This window comes from Ursus americanus, chromosome 3, assembly GCF_024610735.1.
Source record: "Ursus americanus isolate L20-20 chromosome 3, mUrsAme1.1.p, whole genome shotgun sequence".
Taxonomy (NCBI): Eukaryota; Metazoa; Chordata; class Mammalia; order Carnivora; family Ursidae; genus Ursus; species Ursus americanus.
This window is the reverse complement of record NC_142129.1, coordinates 67,644,550-67,667,398: the sequence shown is the minus strand read 5'-3', so window position 1 is coordinate 67,667,398 and position 22,849 is coordinate 67,644,550. Positions and strand designations below refer to the sequence as shown.

At 38.2% G+C, this 22,849-nt stretch overlaps 1 pseudogene; it reads right to left on the bottom strand.

Annotated features, from left to right (window-relative positions):
* Positions 1-677: 677 nt before the first annotated feature.
* LOC148110409 (small nuclear ribonucleoprotein-associated protein N pseudogene) lies at positions 678-22,218 on the bottom strand (annotated as a pseudogene).
* Positions 22,219-22,849: the final 631 nt, after the last annotated feature.

Here is a 22,849-nt window from a genome sequence, read left to right as displayed (position 1 = left end):
CTGCTGCTTCTGGCTGTATTTCTGAGGTCACTATGGTTACATGGCTGATTAGATTCCACTCCTGAGAACAGATACTAAACACATTCCCAATGACAGCAATTGCTTTAAACTCCTTAAAGCCTTCAAAATAGAGAAAGTTTAATTTAGAACTCTTAGTTAAAATAATTAGCAATTAAGACTCCAGGAAATTACATTTAAATCACTCCTGTAGCATCCTTGAAAAGTTCCACACCAATTCAGAAGTTCCTGTATGATAAAAGAAGAGAGTGTTCATTGTTAAAGTTTTTGAACTTCCTTTTTCTCCAACTTTTTATTAAATCTAACGCAACTTGAACGTAACTCTAACTGAGCACTAATCCCTGGGTAGGTGTACTTCCGGGATCCCTGAAGTGGTGAAGAGGCCCACCCGCTGGGGCATTTTCTTTGGCAGTTTGATGAATAATGGCTCCTCTTCAACTTCATCCTAAAATAGGAATCCACCCCTTTCACAGATCCAAAGATTTCAAAACAGCTTTCCTCATTACACAAAACGAACAACTTGGGTTTTTTAAATTGCTCTGTGCATTTATTAGCTAATATTAGTTCAGCAAAGAAGGAACAAAAGCTCACAAACACTCTGCACAGTTTCACAAGACACACTGTAGGGGGAAAAGTGACTTAGAAGGATCAACAATATTCTAGGGTCTTGGGGGCTGCATTCCTGGGGAGTTGAACCTCTAATTCCTGGTGGGAGGTGTCTCATTCCTGGAGGGGACATGCCTATTGGCGTCCTTCGAGCAGGGGGAAGCCCAGTTGGTGGGCCTGTGGGTGATCTCATACCAGGTGGAGGCGCCATAATGCCTGGAGGTGGTGTTGCCCAGCCCACAGGAGTGGGTCGTGTCCCTCCTACTGGTGGGTACTGAGTTGAGGCTCCAGCAATGCTGACAGCAGCAGCAACTGCAGCAGCTGCTACAGTGCCTTTTCCCTGTGGAGTTATTACCTGTTGGGATGCCCCCCCCCCCACCCCTTGGACAAGGCCTTCTAATCCAGCGGGTACCTGGGGAGTTGGACCGCTAGCTGGCACTCCTCTGCCAGCTGCCCTGCCAACCCCAGGGCCTCCTGCAGTTCCTGCAAGTGGTACCCGAGCAATGCCAGTATCTTTGGGGAGTGGTATTGTAAACTCCCCCTGCCTCCGAGAAGCAGTTCTTTCATCAACTGGAATTTAAAAGATGATTCTGGGAGCTGCGCTTGTGAGTTTGTGGCAATTCTCAGCCTTTAGTTCTGCTCCACCCTCCCTGTCTGCTCTTTCCCCCTATTCAGGGTCCATTATTCCCAGCATACGGTGCTCTATGCATCCTTGTGAAGGAACAAGGATCCCTCTTAAGGCAGTTCTTTCAATACTCTAGCCCAATCCTGGCTCACCTTTTCATCAAAACTACATGCCCTGTGTCCCAGAGTTTTTCAGGAAGCCAGCAATTTGACATGCTTATTTTAAAATGTATCTCTACTAAGGCATTAATGAACAACAATGGCATATCTTTCTCAGAAAACATTTGCTGTCAAATTTCAGCCTTCATTACCTTAACCTGAAACAGTGACACTCTGGCAAAGACAGAGGAAGAGATATTGTGACACAGAGGAAAACTTTGGCTCTTCCTCAGTTCATATATCCAGTTACCACTTAGTTTTATAACTGGCTGCACTCACATATTTCCTAAAATTGCAAAACCTTAGAGCTGAAAAGGATTTAGAGGTAAATCAACACTTCCACTTTAAAGATAAAGAAAGTAAAACACAGGAAGGTTAAGAAAACAGTCCCACAGTTACTGAACAGAGAGAGAAGCTGGAACTCCTGGCTTCAGTTCTGACACTTGTCCCCTTATCTCTTAGATTCTGTTAATGAGCTTTCCAGAAAAATACATGTGCACTGCTAATTCTTTCTGTGATTTCCAGTGGGATGAGGGGAGTTGGGTTGGAGAGAGCATATATATGCATTTCCAAAAGGCATGTTCAGATTTAAGAAGCATAATTAATATCAGAATATACTTCCAAATTGGGAAAAGGAAAATGCTATCGCTTTAATAACAAGAATGACAAGTAGTAACTTGTAGCAAGACACTGGCAGGTAACAATTCCATTCTATCCATGTCAGTGATTCTCCAAGACTGATGGCGGTGGGCACTGGGGGCACATCAAACCCTCCACAGGAAGACTGAGGCACCTAGCTTTATCTGAAATATAGAAAATATTTTGGCTCTTTGTTTTTTGAAAATTGTGGCTCCAATTATGAAATTTTTCAAATACAAAAATACAGAAAAAGCATAACTTCACATATCTCCCCACTGTATTCAAACCACATTGTTCTGTCACATTTGCTTAATAGGTCTCTTTACTGTTTAACTTTTTAAAAGAAGTAATACATACAGGCACAGATAAAAATCCACCAGCAGTGTGCCTTTCTTCCCCTCTCCCTGAGTAACAGGCACCCTGATCAAGTATGTATGTATTTTTGCCTCTTAAGTTATTCTCTTTTATCACATATGCATGGATGCATAAATAATGCATATTATTGTTTGATGTATTTTCAAATTTTATTTAAATGATACTAGTGCCTATATCTTTTTACAATTTGTTTCTTTCATTACATACACTATTCACGAGGGTTTTTTTTTTTGATATTGACATCTGTAGATCTAGTTAATTCATTTGACCTGCTGTATAGTATTTCTTATATAAGTAAACCCAACTTACCTGTCCAGTCCCCTACTAAGGGACAGTTATATTGTTTTTACTTTTTCACTGTTGTAAACAGTGCTGCAATGAAAATCTTGACATATGACCCCTTGTGCGTATGTATGAGTGTTTTTCTAAAGATGTATAGATATAGATAGAATTTTAGGATACATGAGTATTCATGCATACTAATTAATGAAATATTGTTTTCCAAAGTGGTTGTGCCAGTTTATCCTACTGCTAACATTACCTGAGTCCTGTTTCCCCACATCCTTACCAACATTTGTTGATATCAGACTTGTCTTTCTTATTTCTTGGGAATGAAATTGTTTCTCATATTATTTTAATTTGTATTCCCTATATAACAACGAATTGAGTATATTTTCATATATGCATGAAATACTCCAGTTTCCCCTTCTGTGAACTGCTTTTTAATATCCTGTATCCATTTTCTAAAAGGTTGTTTTTCTTTTCCTTATTGATTTATAGAAGATGTGTGTATACTGAATACTGTTCCTCTGGCACTTATATAGATGCAAAATATCTTTTCTCAGAGTGTGTTGTTTTGTTTTATTTTATTTTATTTATTTTATGTTTTGCTCTACTTATGGTATATTTTGTCATGCACAGGTTTTTAATGAAGTCAAATTTATCATCATTTTCTTTTATTTTGCTATTTTTTGCTGTTGTTTAAGTAATACCTGTCACTTGAAGTCATATAATATTGTCCTGCATTCTTTCTCGAAATTTTTAAAGTTTTGATTTTTACACTTGGTGTTCAATCCATCTGCAGTTTGTTTTTGTGTATGGTATTAAGTAGGAGTCTGCCATTCTTTCCTCTGTGGATTAGCCTGATGTCACATCACCAGTTACTGACCAGCTTTCCCTCATGCATTTGTAAGACCACTCCACTTTGCACAAAGTTTTCCTACATAGAGATGGGTCTGTCTTTAGGTACTCTGTTATCTTCCATTGATCTCTTTGTCTCTCCCCACGTCAATAACACTGCCTTATTTAATATGATTATATCAGAGTTTACTCTTTGTGGGGTATATCTCTGCTTTTTATTTTCCTTCTCGTCCTGAGCCTTATTCTTACTATTGTTGCTCAAAATCTTCCTATTTTGGTTCTTTACCACTGTGTTTGGCTGACAATATTGTTTCTTTGTTTCATTATTCCACTACATTTTACTCATTTTTTGGACAAATTGTATATAAATTTCTAGGCTTGGAGTTTCTCAAACAGAGTATTACAAAATCATATCTAAGCTCTATGGAGTGAAGCAAAGGCAAGGGTTTGTGATTTCCAGGGAAGATGTCTTCATTTTTACATTTTCTTGTTATCTCTCCATGCTGCCTGGGTGGGTTTTTTTAAGGCCACCTTTTCATTTCTCCAAGGGACTTAGCTTTAGGCAGTACTCTTAGTGTTACCTTCCCTTCCTTGTCTGGACCCACAGCCCCCCTCTTCAGATCCCATCTAGGTGTTAGAACCAAACATCGGAATTTCCAGGGCCCTATATGCTGCTCCCCGAGGCAGGATTAGCCTCCCTCACTTGCCATTGAGGTTTCTAGTTTTTTCTTCAGTTCTAACTCATGGGGAGAATTCCATTTCTGTTTTTTGGGGGAGGGGGTTCAAATATCTAATAATTTTGTTGTCATTATTATTTCATAATTTCCCATTTTCTAGTAGTTTCTAACAAGAGGGTATGTCTGTTATCCTAGTTGACCAGCTTGTTGAAAGAGAAAGTTTTCAATTTGTATTTTAAGACACATAAATTCAATATTTAGAGAATTCATACTTCTGTTTTTCTGTTAGATTATATTTAAAAGTGCTACCATTTATAGAACATGCAACAAGGTACAAGATGCTTCATTTTGATTGTTGTATTTAGTTTTTAGAAGAACTATTTTACAGATGAAAGAACTGAGGATTGGGGTTGTTAAATTATTTCGCCCAAGTTCACACAGTTATTCAGCACCAGAGGATGCAACTCACATCTATCTGACCTCAAAAGAGATGTAACTGATTCTCAAGCCCCTAGGATTCTCTCCCACCTTGGGCTGCTTTTTTTTTTTTTTTTTTTTTTGGCTTTTCTGTTGTTAAGCATCACCCCTTTCTTATATAAACCTACTAGTTCCAGGAATTTCAGTAAAAATCTGAAGGGCAGGAAAAACTCTCTATGACTTTCACCTTAAAATGCCCCCTAGACACTCTCTTTACCCCCTAAAAAATTAGTAACTATGTTTGAATAATAAACATTATAAACATTATAATTATAAACATTGTAATTTAAGAAGAGAATTAAGGAAAGAGAAGCATGGATTTCAACATCAATTGGATCATTTTTGAAGGTGAATTCCAAGCATGCAAATTTATTTCAAAGCTTCCCTGAGGATTGAGTGCAAAGCAGCTGGCTGGTACTTTTAAGCCGCTCACAGTTCGGCACATGGCTCCTAATGCTGGCAGAGCTCCTGTGTCACCAGGATCTGCAGAGCGTGGCAAGCCAAATGAAAGAGGAAGTTTGCAATTAATTAAAAATAAATGAAAACAAAAATCTTCCCCCAGTGGCTTGCTTCTCATCTTGGTTGTAATCCACAGTCAACATGTGGAGGCCACGTGGGGCATTTACCAAATGGAAAAGGTATAGGACTGTGTCGAAGAAACCACAGACTGCCGCTCTGGACCACACTAATAATTCTTTTAAATCCTCTCATTCCACCTCGTCAGGAGACACAGCAGCATTTTAAATCTGACTGACCCATATAAATTACCTTTCTACTCATCCGGCTGTGAAATTAACAGTCGAGGAAGACAGGTCCTGTCAAGCTTGCTGTGCTGAGCTGCCGAAGGGTTCAGAATAAATGGGGGGTGGGGACAAGAGACATTGCGCTTTAAGAAAACAAGGAGCTGGAGAGCTGCAATCAGCACAGCAGGCTCCAGTACAGCGCCTGCTGCTCTGGAGCCTGGTACCAGCTCGGGAAGGGGGTTCAGCGAGAAGGCACATGTTGTGTGGTGCCATCTGTTGCACTGAAATGCAAAGTGCTGTGAGCCTGGGGGTCTGCTGCAGAAGTGGCTGGGACAGATACCACTTACCTCAAAAAGGTTAAGCCTTTGGAACTTGAAAAATATATCCAGAGGTACTCTCCATTCTTAGTGTCACCTAAACTCACTAGTGTCCTGAAATAAGGCACTTAAACTTTCTTGGTCTTGGTTTCCTAAATATTTATGTAATAGTATTTCTAGATGTTAATAAAAAAAAAAAAAAAAGAAGCTACCTTCTAAAGAAGTTTCATCGGTAAATCATCCTATAATTTTGTGTTGTTTGAAGATGTCATTTGGAAGAGGTAGAATGAACCTCTTACTCTTAAACTCCCATAATTTATTCCGTAGCCTCACCAATCTCCAAAATGACAATGTCAATAATTTCTTTCCTCTATCCTCCTATGTCAATACCTAGTCTGACTTAAGAAGAATTGGCTTTATCTTTTGTTCTACATCAGAAAAAGACCAGTCTTATCATCAACTTTTTACATATTAGAAGATGAAAGCAACGGGGTGGGGAGATCCCCCTGCCAGTCTCCACTGGACACGTGCCTGTGCACGCATGCCTGCACACACAGACGCGAACAGAAATATAGCCTGATGTAAATGCAGCAGCACCTATGCACACTTCGGCCTGCAGTCTGTGTGAGTTGGCCACATGACAGCATGGAAATAAGTAGACAAAGAATAGCTTTGATAGCACTGCATGCCAGAATACCAGAGAAGCACAGGCAAGACCATTAGTTGGTAATTGCTATTAACCATTTTATTAATATTATTGTTATGAAGGATTATGTTGGTGACTTTTTATTTATCATCTGATGTTTTCTTCAAAAAGATTTTGGACAGATTTTATTCCTCTTTCATAGATGAGACTCTTTGGCCCAGTGATGTCATGTAATATCAAAGAGCACAACTTATAAGACAGAATTGGAATTAAAACCAAAGTTTGATGCTAAAATGTCACAAAAACTTTCAATTCCAGAGTCCACTGTAACTCAGAAAGAAGAGAGAAGACTAACATTGAAACAGTAATACTACTAATACTCAGGCAGTATAGTCCTTTCCTCTTCTTTTTTCCAAAACACCTACTTCTAAAAGAGAAAACAAAATCAAGAACATTCTAGAATGAATGACTTCTGCTCAGACTACTGAAACTGAAAAACCTTGAAGATCGTTGCCCGTATTCCTCTTTCAAATAGAGAAAGCTGAAGCTCAAAGAGCTACTTACAAATGGTCTCAGTCTCTAATGCCAGAGCCAGGACTAGAAATAGACAACACATATTCCTAGACCAGCTCTCTTAATTTCATCAAAAAAAAAAAAAAAAAAGGCATTTTCAAGATCAGAAAGTTGCTTTCCTCATTGTTCATCTGCTTCCATGGTCCTTAGTCCAGAAACCCTAGAATAATTTGGAGAATGGATGAAAAGAAAGGATGAAGAGAAGGTTTTTTCTTTGTACACCGAAGGCATGAATTTACAGTTAGTGCTCTCCCCGACCAGAAAGGAGAAAATCAAAGCTATTATATGAGAAGATGTTGTGTCACTTTTCAGAGAAAGCTATATTTTGACATCAACATATTCTTCTTTTCATCCTTAGCTCTCTGACAAGGAAAGTTCTGAATGAGGTCAGTGGTGTTAATTTTACTTCAATTTTAACTTCCCGAGTGAGTTAGTCTGTAGAGTTTCTATTTTGGTAATTTGAGTTTTAGCAGTTAAGTTGTACTCTGATATTCTGTATTCCATGAAATTAGACACTAGAGGGAATACCTTTGAGACATGAAGAAGTCTCCAAAGAAGAAATTCATAATCTTCAAGCTAGAGAAAATTTGATTTACAGGAAAGTTAAACAACAACAACAAAAAACCCAAGCAGAATAAATAGGGATGACGGGAGCAACTCTGCCTGTGCAGCTACATATGAATAAATAGGCTAACATTCATATTAGAAATTTAATCCTACTTTGAAAATGTAATTGAAATTGATCCATCTTTATTTGAGTTTCTAACCAAAGTTAAGAAAAATGAGTTTCTAAAAGTAATTTTCTGGGCTGTTTTATCTGAGTTCCAAATGCATCCTTCTTTCTTCCTTACTCTGTTTTGGAGAAACTGGGGCTGGAGTTCTCCGAAATGTATTTCTCCTTTGCTGGCTGCCTTCCTGCTGGCTTCTGCAGCTAGGAGGCCATGGAGGGAGGCTGAAGACTGGGGAAGGGGAGCAAGTTATTTCCTCTTCCTGTTGGGTTCAGCCTGAGGCTTCCTTCAACACTCTCAGAGCCAGGGTCATCTCCCTCTCCCCAGTGATAAGACCATGAGGCAGGCAGTTCCCCAAACTCAAGCGCTGAGCCGTGGCTTAACAGAGGCCCTCCTCCAAGCTGCTGAGGGGCCAGCACCAATGGGAAGCACTGCCTTCCCTGTTGTCTGATTGCCAGCATCACAGGGCTCTTTCTTGAGCCAATGAGGTATGGCAGCAGCCTAGCACCTCTCTTCAGAAGTGTGAGGGCCAGCTCCACAGAGTTCCCCTTCAGGCTCCTGAGAAACCAGAAGCAGTCCAGACAGCATTCTCTCTTCAGTCCCAGCTCTGCAACATCCCCCTCCCAAACACTGGATTCCCCTGAGAATCCCCAGCCCTAGAATGATAGCTGCATCCTGCAGTCATTACGTCTGTGTTTGCTTTTTGCTTTTTTCAATCTTTTAATTCCAGTTTAATCAGTTCCCTATATTAAATTATCTTGTGAAATACCTTAGCGTGTTTTTTGTTTTCCTAACTATACCCTGACATAGAAGTAAAAATGAAATAATGTGTGGAGAAATAGGTGAAGTTGGTGGCCTAAAGGATTTGGAGTGAGAAACACTAAAGCATGAAGTTCATGACTATTATTTTAAGTCTTAATGAGAAAGTGAGGGAAGGAATCTCTCATTTTCTTAAATGCAGCTGTTTTTAGTCTCCCAAGAGCTATCATTGGTGGACAGCCTGTAATACTACTAGATACCAAGTGGGTAGAACCTAGGGGTCCAGAACAGGACAGCATGGCAAAGCTGAACTTCCTTTTCCATGACTTTCTTAATGGTCAGCGGAATCCTTAGCTAAGATGGTCAGTGAATAAGAGTATTGTAGAAGAGATTCGATTTAATATTCTCAAAACCCCAAGATTCAATGCTTCTAGCAACAGCTGGCAATCAATAGAAAGGTAGAGGAGGGCTGTGCATTGGAGCATCCTTATGCTAGGTTTACTGTTACAGTCCAGAAGCAACAAGGACCAGTCCCATTGCCTGTGAGATCATATTGAGGACCCAGAAATTGATCTTTAAAATTCCTGGGAAAAAATGCAAATGGTGGGGCGCCTGGGTGGCATAGCGGTTAAGCGTCTGCCTTCGGCTCAGGGCGTGATCCCGGCATTATGGGATCGAGCCCCACATCAGGCTCTTCCGCTATGAGCCTGCTTCTTTCTCTCCCACTCCCCCTGCTTGTGTTCCCTCTCTCGCTGGCTGTCTCTATCATGTTGAATAAATAAATAAAATCTTTAAAAAAAAAATGCAAATGGTAATTGACTAATGTAGTCACCTCCTATCTGATATGACAAAAGCAATGTGAGAAGTAAGTAATTTTAAGAATTAAATAATGTAGGGTTGAGGCACCAATTGTTTCCATAGTAGAGTGCCATCAGGGGGTGAACTAGCCAGTGTGTGATATCAAAGACTCTGGAACCTGGAAGCACAACTCTTAAAAAAATATTCTTCTAATATTCTAGTCTAACACTATCCTGAGATTTCCTTGCTCAATATTGCATTTACGTAAACTTCCAGTCAGGAATATCCAAAGATAGCTGAGGGAGACTAACTCTCTAATCAAGTTTATAATAGAATAGAAAAGTAAAAATGAAAACACAGAGACCTTCTAGTCAGCAGGTGTTCCCGCATGCTGCCCCTTTTCTTTTTAAATTTTTTATTTAAATTCAATTTAGTTAACATAGAGTGTATTATTAGTTTCAGGGATAGAACTTAGTGATTCATCAGTTGCATAGAATACCTAGTGCTCATCACAACAAGCGCCCTCCTTAATGCCCATCACCCAATTACCCCATCCCCCTGCCCATCTCCCCTCCAGCAACCCTCAGTTTGTTTCCTAGAGTTAAGAGTCTCTTATGGTTTGCCTTCGTCTGTTTCCATCTTATTTTATTTTTCCTTCCTTTCCCCTAAATTCCACATATCAGTGAAATCATATGGTATTTGTCTTTCTCCGACTGATTTATTTCGCTCAGCCTAATACTCTTTAGCTCCATCCATGTCATTGCAAATGGCAAGTTTTCATTCCTTTTGATGGCTGAATAATATTCCAGTGTGTGTGTTTGTGTGTGTGTGTGTGTGTGTGTGTGTGTGTGTATCACACTTTCCTTTCATTTCCATTAAGTGTTCTCCCCAAATCCATGCACTTACTCCAATGCTCTGAATCTAAACTTTTCATTTCTATGATACAAGTTCGGTTGGCCTTTTCTTCTTAGCTCAGAAGAACCTCATAGTATTCAAGCCATAAGAAATTTCCAAATAACAGTGGCCCTTCGAGGCAAAAATAGTTATAAAAGACCCAATAACATGTATGTTCAATGTTTCAAAGGGTATCTGAATGTCATGTGTTTGCCCCTCAGTAAGTTTCTGAATGTAGGTAATCAACACAAATGTAGGTGAAGGAAAAAGTCACACATCTTGCCTTCTTTTCATTCCATCTTTCTCTCATCATCCCCTTGAAGTCCTCTCTAAATGCTGTAATTCTGTAAAAGCAGTTTAGAATATACGCTCATTATGGGACTTTCATTTGATTTTGGGAAATATTTCTGCCCCCTGAAAACCTCTTGGGAAGTTTCAGTTTTCACGAAAAAGTTTCAGTCAGAAATTAATGGGGAAAAAAAGTGTAATGCGAAACAGCTAAAGTTGAGCTCAAACCCCAGAGCCTAAGGATAAAGCTCTGTGCAATTTTAACCATACTCTTCACCCAATAAATATTTACAAATGTAGATATGACAAGACCCATCCAAAGAACTAGCATTATAATGTCATTTCTGAACAGCTGTTTCTTAACATACTATGTGTTATAAAGAAGTCTCACTGCTGGGGCGCCTGGGTGGCACAGTGGTTAAGCGCCTGCCTTCAGCTCAGGGCGTGATCCCGGCGTTAAGGGATCGAGCCCCACATCAGGCTCCTCCGCTATGAGCCTGCTTCTTCCTCTCCCACTCCCCCTGCTTGTGTTCCCTCTCTTGCTGGCTGTCTCTATCTCTGTCATATAAATAAATAAAATCTTTTTTAAAAAAAAAAAAAAAGAAGTCTCACTGCTTGTCTGCATCCTTTAGAAAGTGGATTCTTCTACATCTTTATAATACATTTACATATGATGGGTCTTTGAAGTTTCGTTTTGATTTGTTTTGTTTATTAACACAGTGGGCTTCAGGTTTGAGTTTCCCTCAGAACTTGCCTGGAGAGCACCAAATGCTGGTTTGGGAGACCTGCAGTCAAGAAGTCAGGTCTGCATACCAAAAGCAGAACATAGCTAAACGCAAAATGAGGGAATTTAATCAAGACCTCCACAAATTTGTTAAGAATATGGGTGGCTAGTGGGGCACCTGGGTGATTAAGCGCCCAACTCTTGATTTCGGCTCAGGTCATGATCTCAGAGTTGTGAGATCAAGCCTTGCGTCAGGCTCTGCATCGGGCATGGAGCCTGCTTAAGATTCTCTCTCTCCCTCTCCCTCTATCCTTCCCTTCCTCCCCACTTCACACCCCCACCGTCACCCCCACTCATGCACTCTAAAAAAAAAATACGGGTTGCTAGTTACATCTCTTCATTTAAGCAAAAATGGAATCTTATATGAGTAGCCTTCTGGAGGGCCTTCTGGAGGGTAGTTAGTTGTTGCTTTCCCTAAATGTTCTTAAGAATACATTAGGCACATATTAGGCCACCATGGACAGTCTGGAGACCCACACATCCATGGACCTAGAGCTGTTGTCACACAAGGGTGCAGGCTGAAAGCAATCACTGGAGTTCCTAATTTGATAAGAGATATGTTAACCACATATAAAGACTGTGGTACAGCATCCTTAGCTTTGATTTTGCAGAGTGGAATTAACTTTTTATCTTCACCTTTGTGAATCTTTCTCATTCTTTAAGACTCAGCTCAAGTTTTACCTCCCCCAAACAAATCTTCTTAATTATACTCAATCAGTGTTCTCTTCATCCCCTGAAGTCTATAACATATAGTACTTGCCTGGGTTGGCAATTATCTTGTCACAGGCATATTGTCACCTCCCCAGCCAGGTATTACATTTCTTTATATCCTCTAAAATGCTTAGCACAGTGATAAAGATATAGTAAAAACTCAAAAATACTTACTGATTAGATAATCAATCGGTTGAAGGTTTTATCCAAAATCATTTTAAATACTTCTTCCAACCTTCAGTCTTTTTTCTTTGCAGGGAAGATCTGTTTTTTTTTTTACTTTACCATTTTGGCTTTCCATTGTACTCATTAGTTATACAAAATTTTACCTTGGTTTGCACATGTAGACCAGGGATGATATTCAAAATATTTAAAATCATTATGTTGGGGTACAGACCAATCATAAAATCATTTTGTTGGGGTACAGACCAATCATAAAATCATTATGTTGGGGTACAGTTTACCAGAAGCCACCTGTTGTGTCGATCATTAACCCATTAGTTGATGAATTACAGGCAAGGCTCAGGTATGTAAGGGGATGGCCCAGGATGGCCAGAACGACTGGAAGGTACTAGCAGGGCAAGGTCTCTCTACCAACAGAAGTGGAAGTACTTTAATAGTTTTCAAATAGTTTAACAACTAGTATGGCTAGGATGGTGCAAACTAACAATTACCAACCTTGGCCTGGCCCTAAAATCTTCGAAAGCAGCAGTTGCAGGCAGGGAAAATAATCAGCCATCAGGCAGGATCTGTAGAGAATTGAGTCCCTACTCTTATATGTGCAGGTTTAAAAAAAACAAATAGAAGAAGTCCCCATCCTTCTTCCTAGCTTTGTATAGCCAAAATTTACAGGTACTTTAGATTTAGTTGAAACTATAAGAAATTTGTTTCTAAACCAAAGCTTAGAGTAATTTATTTTAGTATTACCTAATGGCATTTACTTTTGAATATTAATATTCATCATTTTCTATGCATTCACTGACCCTGCAAACATTATTATGAATAATTGTTATCTATGTGTACTCCACCTTGTTTCAAGAAAAATGCTTAGGAAAATTCAAAAAAGATCCCATGCAATAAGATAAAATATATTTGGTATATGTGGGATGAACTAGATAAAAGTAAAAGAGGAAAAGATAGAATTAGGAGTGATATTTGTATTCAAAGTACTTACTATAGAGTCTGATACATTTGCAAAAAGTGAGCTATGAATTTGGGCTCTAATCTTTCTAGCAGATAAATGCAGAGGGAAACATCAGTTATAAAACATACAGAGTCCATTGAGATAAAAACAAACCAATTGCTCAGAGAAACACACTGATTCATTCTCCTGAGACTGCTATCAGTAATAAAGGTGTTTGCTTAAAATAGAATTCTTTTACACAACTATTTTCTTTAATCAAAAGCTTGATGCAGAAAGCTAATAAACAAAAATCCTCATTTTTGCAGGTTTCCCACTTAAACTGAACTTAATTTATTCAAGCCTCTCTTCTCCCAACAAAGTTGTGAAATGATCCAAATCCTCATTAGTAAGCCAGTTTTACAATTTTGAATACTGGACTAAGTAGTCCGATCCTATTAGAAATGTTTATTCCCTCTGAACTGTCAAAACCTGAATGAAATAGACATAGGTTTTATAACATGTTTTTGGCCCTTGGATCTCCTAAAAGAAAACAGTAGTCAAGCGTCAAGGACAAGCTCAGACCTTGTAAATATGCCACAGCATTGCCAACCTCAAGCCTGGAATTCCATTTTGAGCAATTACTGGTAGGCCTATTTAAATTTGAAATTCAATTTATGTGGCTGTTAATTCTAAGCAACTCTGCTATGAGGGAGAGGCTTTTCTAGTATACATTTGGGATATGTCCCTTTGTGTTTCTGAAAAAGAGATGTGTTTTAGAACTTTCTGTGATAGATTGATGTAATTGGCTTCTGTGATTCAGAAACAGCATTCATTTCTGAGGCATTTATGGAAAATACATATTAATAAGCAAAGAGCCTCTCTCTTTCTCTCTCTCTCTCTTCCTCCCTCCCTCCATTCCCCAAGAGGCTTCTTGGAGGAAACTAGAAGGTGTGATTTCTTTCAGTCATTCCGTCGTGCTCTCTTTTTTCATACAATACGCTAAATCAGGTAAGAGCAAGGAGCAAAATTAGGGGTAGTGTTGGAAAAGAGATGGGCTTTATGCATCACTGTGATCACAGCCTCCTTGAAGGCTCAGTACCCAGAAACCCAAAGTCCAGTGGCTGGCACTGCAATGCCTGGGAGGCATGCAATGAATGTGATGCAGTGGTGGTTAAGTGAGAGAACAAAATGTGTGTCATTTTGATCATTTGGCTATCGACCCACCAAATCATCAAACCCTCTGAGACTCAGTCAATTGTTATGGTTAACTCTCAGAATACGTGATAAGGCTGAAGGAGGTACATTTTCAACTTTTTCAAAAATTCAGGATGTATAATTAGTATTACCTTGCTTACTTTAATTGTTCTGAAACTATAGAGGACTCGAGGAACTATACAAAATTATTTGGCTTAATGAACTCAGTTTTCTACTTATCTAAGTCACTAATCTTATTTCCTTTAATAAGGGCATGAACAAAATTCCCCTGGCTCATTAATCCTGAAATCAGAAGTCGACTCCAAAGGGAAAAGTACTTCATATACTTAAAATGTTGAACATTTTTACAGTCCTTTCTCATACAAAGTCTTATTTAAAACTATCATATGAGAAAGTTTTTGTTTTTTTTTTTAGCTTTGAGAGTTTTTCCCTTAGCACAGGTGCCCTTGGTGGGCATATAATAGAGCCTTAATAAGTATTCATTGGCAGAAAAGGAAGGAAGGATGGGAAGGAAGGGAAGAAGGAAGGAAGGATAAAAGGGAAGAAGGAAGGAAGGGAGGGAGAGAAAGGTTCATTTTACATATGAGAAAATTCAGAGGAGTTAGCAATTTGTCAAAGCATATTGGGCTGGTGGGAATAAACCAAAGTCTTTTTTAAAAATTTTTTTTATTATATTATGTTAGTCACCATACAGTACATCCCTGGTTTTTGATGTAAAGTTCGATGATTCATTAGTTGCGTATAACACCCAGTGCACCATGCAATACGTGCCCTCCTTACTACCCATCACCAGCCTATCCCATTCCCCCACCCCCCTCCCCTCTGAAGCCCTCAGTTTGTTTCTCAGAGTCCATAGTCTCTCATGCTTCATTCCCCCTTCTGATTACCCCCCTTTCTTAACCGAAGTCTTTAAGTCCACCATTCTTTATTGCTCAAAACAGCTTTTGCTCTGCCTCATATATAAAATAAAATTTGGCGTTTTCTGGAAAATCACAATATCATTATTTGTGATCTCCAAATTGTTGTTCACTGATAACATTTGATTTCTTCACCAGTCTCTTATTCTGATAATTTTGATCGTTATTCCACTCACTGTAATGAAATATTAACTCTAGCTGCAAACATATCCCAAAATTAGACCAGCATTTTTGAGTGTTACTAGTGGCTTTAAGGCATGACTTCAGTATTTAACTTTTTATGCTAATTCTTAATTTGTTTCCAAGGCTTTGAGCAGAAATTTCTCATTTGCAACTCAAAATAAAGGGGCATGATTCCTTACTTTTTTATTATTGCCAGTTTCTCCATGTCACTCATTTTAGCTCCTAAACAAATAATTGAATTTTTCATTCAAACCTCTCAGAAATATCATAGTAAAAATAAGAATACATAAAGGTGCAAGACATATACATGGAAGATAATGTGGTTTCCTCAGGCTTACCAGTGAATAATAAATGTATGCTCATACTATTCATTTCATACTGTTGTTGATTGCACAATCCCACTGGTGTAGATTGAACTGTATTCCCTCAAAATTCAGATGTCCAAGCCCTAACCCCCAGTGTGATGACATTTGGAGGCAGGACCTTTGAGAGGCAGTTAGGGTTAGATAAGGTCATGAGGATAGCACCCTCATAATGGAATTAATGGCTTTATAAGAAGAGGAGAGAAAGATACCACTCTCTCTCTACCATGTGAGGATGGACACAGCAAGTAGGCTGCCATCTACAAGCCAGGAATAGAGCTCTCACCAGGATCAAACCAGCCTGAACCTTAATCTTGGACTTTCCAGCCTCCAGAATCATGAGAAAATAAATGTCTGTTGTTTGTGCCTCCCAGTCTATGGTATTCTGTTATAGCAGCCATGTGCCAACAATTTTAATTTAAAATCTAAATTGTATTTAGTCCATAATTAATGAGATGATTAGGACTGTGTTTTAGGCCTTTTACTATTTAGCAAATGTTTCCTGGTCATCATCATTATTAATCTTTACCAACATCACAAGTAACATGTCAAGAATCTTACCTCCTTTTCGTAAAGTAACTGGATACAGGCAGGGCTATTAAAATATGATAATTTGCCAGATTAGCCACTGAGCCAACCACAGAGACCAGACTTCAACTTGGGGGTCAAAGCTTGTTTCTTTAGGGTCGCTCAAACTCATCCTCTATGAATCATAGATTTCTGAAAAGGGCATTGAATGTTAAGAAATCAGTGGTACAAATTAAATTGCCCCTACCTCCTTGACCTTGGACATTTTCTATATAAGTTCCTGCAATATAGTATTATATTTTTACGTATCTAATTCTCTCTCCTGGACCCTGAACCATGTCTTATTTGTTGTTGTTTTTCTTCTTAGCACCTGACATGGAGGCTGGCACAAAATGAACCTTCACAATTGTTTGGTGAGTAAATAAAGAATTGAATAAGAAGATGGAACTAACATATGAATGCAACATGATAAAGCTATTAAGAGTGTGGGCTTTGCAGTCAGGCAACCTAGATTCAGATCCCAGTTATGTCATATCCTAGTGAGTGACCATACCTCACTGAAATTTCTTTTCCTCCTCGGTAAGATGGGGCTGGTAACAGTACCTCGCTGAAGTGAGGAAACAACAAGATAATGCACATAAGACTTAGCATAGTATCAGCATCAAAGATGTTACTCTTGTGAGTTGCCCTACCTCTAACTATCTATGTTGCCTCGACAAATTTCTTATCCCTCTTTACCCTAGTTCCTATTGGAAGAATGGGGGGTCATGAGGTTTACCGTAGAGGGGTAAAAAAATTCAGTCAGAGAAGATAGTGAGTTTGAAAATATAATACAAATGCTAGGCACGGGTGTTATTATTTCACTGTACAAGAAAAGTAATCTCTTGGGAAAGCAGTAGTAACAAAGTAGAGTGAGCATCAAACCAAAATTTGAGGACGAGGTTCTAATCTTGGTTCCACCATCCTAACCCTAGACACATCATTTTCCTAGGCCTCTGTCATCTTTTCTAGAAAATAAAATGGTAGTCTAGATCATTTTTCAAATCAATTCTGCATCTAAAATTGTATAAGCTTAAATCACTGTTATTTATACATTTTGAACTTTTATCTCTTGCCTGAGAATATGGTTGTGAAACATTACTGTATCTTTCTGAGGGAGATGAGTAGTCAACAGGTATTTTAGAGATGGGTAAACTGAAGTGCTGTGTGACCAGTCCCTAGTCTAGCAAAGGTCAGTCATGGAGGACACAGATTTAGAAAAAGAGATGCCTATGCCCAGTTCAGGAATATGCTTTTCCACTGAGTTTCAACTGATTCTATATTTAAAATTCTCCTAGTTAAACAAGTTATGGTACCTGCATAGGAATACAATAGACTCATTAAAATGATGTGGTAGAAAAGTTTTAATTAGATATAAAGATACTGATGAAAAATTGTTACAAAATGAACATATTATATATCCATTATGGACACACACACAGGCACATGCAGATACTCACTCCAGACATTAGTAATAATGGCAGTCTCTGAGGATAAAAGGACATGAAAACTCATTCAGATGGGGGATATGGTAAGGACTTAAAAATATATTAAAAGCTGTGAGGGTCAGGCTAATGGATTGAGTTAAGTGTCTCTCTACGGGTGCACAGTTCCTTAATACTTCAGATTCTGTACCTTGTTTGAAAGCTGTAAATGTGGGAGCTATTACTTGCTCAACAATTTTTTGAGAAAATTAAGGGAGAAAATATATACTAAAGCCTCTAGCCTACTGCCTGTCCACACTAAGTGTTGAAGAAAAGCTGGTTCCCTTGCACACCGTGTGTGAGGCTCTACTTAGTAAAGGCCAAAAACAAACAAACAAACAAAAAACGTAATCCTTCATTCTTGCTCCATGATTCAATCCCTTTTCTCAAAATGGCCTCCTGAAGAAGAATTCTAAATAAACCCACTTCCCTTTTGATTGTAGAGGCTGGGAAACAGTAGTTTATTACTCCATGCCTATCTAACTCTGTTTTGGTTTAACGCTACACATTTACTGTCTGGACACATTTTGGGAGAAAGATTGTATGAGATGCAAAAGCAAAGCATTACTTTTTAGCTGTGCCTACAATAGGGTATTGATTTTATAACTCACTTTTTCATCTATATCTCTTAAAGTCATTAAGCATTTTTCTGACTCCACTGATAATCTACTTCTTATTGCTAAACTTTACTTCTGACACATCCCCACTGCCCGTACACGTACTTATTCCTCAGTCCTTCTATACTTTGTTTTCCTTTTTCTTCTTTTTTAAGTTGATCTCTTATTAACAAAAAAATGAAGGAGATGTTTCAGGAATAGAGTATATTTTAGAAGTAAGTGAACTGAAGTGGACTGAGTGAGTTACAGTATAACATTGTTCATAAAAATCTGAGAAGCCTTTTGTTAGTTTCATTGTCTTGGTTATTTTATTTATCTAGGGTATTAGGTTCCTATTTTTTTTCCTGGGAAACTTTTATTCCTTCTGCCAAGGTACAGCCAATGAGTTCTTTCAAACTCATGACCATTTCATTTTCCAACATTAGCTTAGGTGGGTGTCATAATAAGAAGAGGACTATAACAACTACAGCAGATGCAACTGCAATCTGTGTGTTCCCTAAAATGTTAACGTTTGGATTTCTCTAGTATCCAGTCCTCTTCAAAACTACGTATCAAACCACAACCAACAAATCAGGGAGCAGGAGCAGGATTTGAGATTTGCTTACCACTATGAAAATTTGCCAGCTGCCTACAATACCTATAAGTCTAAGATATTATGCTAAGCCTTACTCTCAGTTAAAGAAATACAAATTAAGATAATTATAAGGCAGTAGTTCTGAAGCTTTAGAGTGCTTAAGAATTGCCGTGAAAGTTTATTCAACACGGGGATTTCCAGATCCCATCTCAAGAGACACTTTGAGAAGATCTGCAAGAAAGCTAGATTTCTGAAATTTTTAACAAGCATCCCAAGTGATTCTAATTCAGGAGCTTCATCTCCCATGCTTTGAGAAAAATTGCTTGATAGTCCAAAAACATGCCTGATAAGTTAAAAAAATAAGAAAATATTATAAAATCCACAGTTGATGGGACTGTAAACAGGGACATTATTAATTATGTAATGAATTTGCTATAAATTAGAAAACATGCACAGCAAAAACTATCAAAACAACCAGAGCCTGTTGCCTAGTATTTCTTTGGGGGGAATCATAATCCAAGGAAATATTCTAGAATATTTACTTTAATGTTAAAATTTAAAGACAGCGAAGTATTATTTAAAATACAAAAATATTAAGCAACAAAAATTATTAACAATAAGGCAGTTTATCCATAAATAAATGTTTATTTAGCACTACTGTGAAAGATAAAGTACTAAGTGCTCTATGAATATTACCATTTAATCCTCATTTTAAGAAAACCTCATTATGATTGAGCAAATAAGATTTATTAACCTGAACATATACTATATAGATATTTTAATCTCATATGTTTGGGTCATAATGATTCATAAAGATATAAAAGCTAACACAAGGTGAAAATGGCAAAGCACAATAACCTAATTATAATTTTAAATAGGGATGTAGGGATTATCAAAGATTATAGAAGGGATTAGTGATATAAAAGAATAGCAGTGTGTGAGTATTAGATGTTTAATTAAATTATTCACTTGACAATTTTTTAAGAACACATAATTATGTATATCCACAAGCTAAAACAAGAAATGAAATAATTTCAGTGTGTCAGCATTATGAAAATTAGAGGATGGAAATTATAAAACAACCAGTATATTCAAATGAGTGGTAGTATTACATATAAAGAGAAAAGACAATAAAGAGTCTTGTATGGTCTAGATTAAGATCTGAAGTTCTGAGTTAATTCTAAAGGATTTTTTGAAACTGAGAAATATTTTTCAAAAAGTCTAGGTATATTTCAGAAGTCAAATAAACACTGGATTTCACCACTTCCCTTAGAGTTTTTCATTAGCTTTGGCTAGCAAATGCTGGTCAAGTGTCTCTTGCCATCAGCAAGACCACCTGGACTCCATCTCCTAGATTCCCTTCTTTCAGCAGTGAATCATGATTTCAGTTATTCCCACACATACTGTCAAATAAAAGCCACAGGACAGCAGTAAAGATAACCCCTATGTTGGCTCAGATCCAGAATTACATTTTATGTGAGATCAGTTCTCACTGAGATTTTTCTAAGTCCTTTTGAATTGGCACATGGCCAGAAAGGAGCAGATATTCCTTTTTTTTTTTTTTTTTAAGATTTGTTTATGTATTTGACAGAGAGAGAGACAGCCAACGAGAGAGGGAACACAAGCAGGGGGAGTGGGAGAGGAAGAAGCAGGCTCCCAACGGAGGAGCCTGATGTGGGGCTCAATCCCAGAACGCTGGGATCACGCCCTGGGCGGAAGGCAGACGCTTAACGACTGAGCCACCCAGGCGCCCCAGGGGCAGATATTCTTGATAATTTGTTTTAGCCTCAAAAAAAGTATATATATAAACATATATCAATCAAATATAAATCTATATATATTAATCTAATTTTACACATACACACACGTGCATGCAAATATACATATGGATTTGCACTAATATCAAAGTCCATAGGAAAAGTTATTTTAAGTTTATTGACATTTAGCCACTTGGAAGAAAACTGGCAGATTCATTCCAAAATAATTAATTTTTGCTGAAAACACTCAGAGGTCTGTTTTCCCAAAGCAGTCCTATGAGCCATGTGCTACACTGGTAAGGGCATACTTCATTGGGCACCATCATTGCTTTCCCATCTGGCAACAGGTGGCCATTAATATGAAATGTTATACCAACACTGAAATGAAATCCATGCATAATCAGTGATTTTGGAGAGTGTAGAAGTGTTTGAAAGTCTGAAAACTGTTCATTTCTTTAAACAAGTAAGCCTTCATTCCAAACTCTTCAAAAAGAGAAAACAAGCCCCTGGTATCAGCTATAATGAAGTGGTTTCCAAACGTTTTGCATTTGTAGAACTTATAACACCTGGAAAAGTGATATGTACAATTGGAATCCTTCTGGTTAAAAGCAGAGTAAGCTCTGGGGCGCCTGGGTGGCACAGCGGTTAAAGCGTCTGCCTTCGGCTCAGGGTATGATCCCTGCGTTATGGGATCGAGCCCCACATCAGGCTCCTCCACTATGAGCCTGTTTCTTCCTCTCCCACTCCCCCTGCTTGTGTTCCCTCTCTCGCTGGCTATCTCTATATCTGTCAAATAAATAAATAAAACCTTTAAAAAAAAAAAAAAGCAGAGTAAGCTCTGTGATAGCCCACCACAAAGATGGATGCTCTCTGGGGCACATTTTATCAGTTACTTTTCTGATGAAACCTTTTGGGCTCACCAGGCTTCTAAATGTGGTAACAAGGGAAATTAGGCAGAGGGCAGCTCACACCTTCGACTCGCTATGAGGGAGAAGCTTTAACGAACAGTGGCTTCAGCTCTTACGCACATCATCAGTCTATCTATCTGGCACACTCAGCCAGCCATGATCCGAACTCAAAATGGGTTGGGGCACAAGTCAAAATCAGGGATTATCCTGAAGAATTTAGATCTGTGCCTTCGTTGAATTCTGGTTTGCACTATGCCTTACTTTTATCAAGTGTTATTTTCTAAAATATACACAGAACTCTTAAAACCCAACAATAAGAAAACAAACAATGTGATTTTAAAAATGGGCCAAAGACCTTAACAGACACCTCATCAGATGAGATAAACAGATGGCAAATAAGCATATGAAAAGATGTTCCACCACTTATGTCATCAAAGAAATGCAAATTAAAACAAAATGAGATACTACTATACACCTACCAGAATGGCCAAAGTCTGAAACACTGACAACACCAAATGCTGACGAGGACATGGGGCCACAGGAACTCTCATTCATTGCTGGCAGAAATGCAAAACAGTACAGCCACTTTGGAAGACAGTTTGTCAGTCTCTTAGAAAACTAAACATACTCTTACAATATCTAACAATCACATTCCTTGGTATTTATCAAAAGGAATTGAAAACATATGTCTACACAAAAACCTACACACAGATTTTTATGGCGGCTTTATTTATAATTTCCAAAACTTGGAAGCAACCAAGATGTACTTCAATAGGGAGTGTATAAACTATGGTACATCCAGACAATGGAATATTACTTAGCGCTAAAAAGAAATGAGCTATCAAGCTATGAAAAGATGTAGAAGGACCTTAAATACATATCACTAAGTGAAAGAAGCCAATCTAAACGGCTAGGTAATACTACGTGAGTGTTAACTATAGGACATTCTGGAAAAGGCAAAACTATGGAGATAGTAAAAAGATCAGTGGTTGCCGGGGTTTGGAAAGTGGGTTGGGATGAATAGGCTGAGCACAGAGGATCTTCAAGACAGTGAAATACTCTGTATGATACCATAATGGTGGGTACATGTCATTATACATTTGTCCAAATCTATAGAATGGTGCATAATGTAAACTATGGACTTCAGGTGATTATCATGTGTCAGTGTAGGTTCGTTAACCATAAC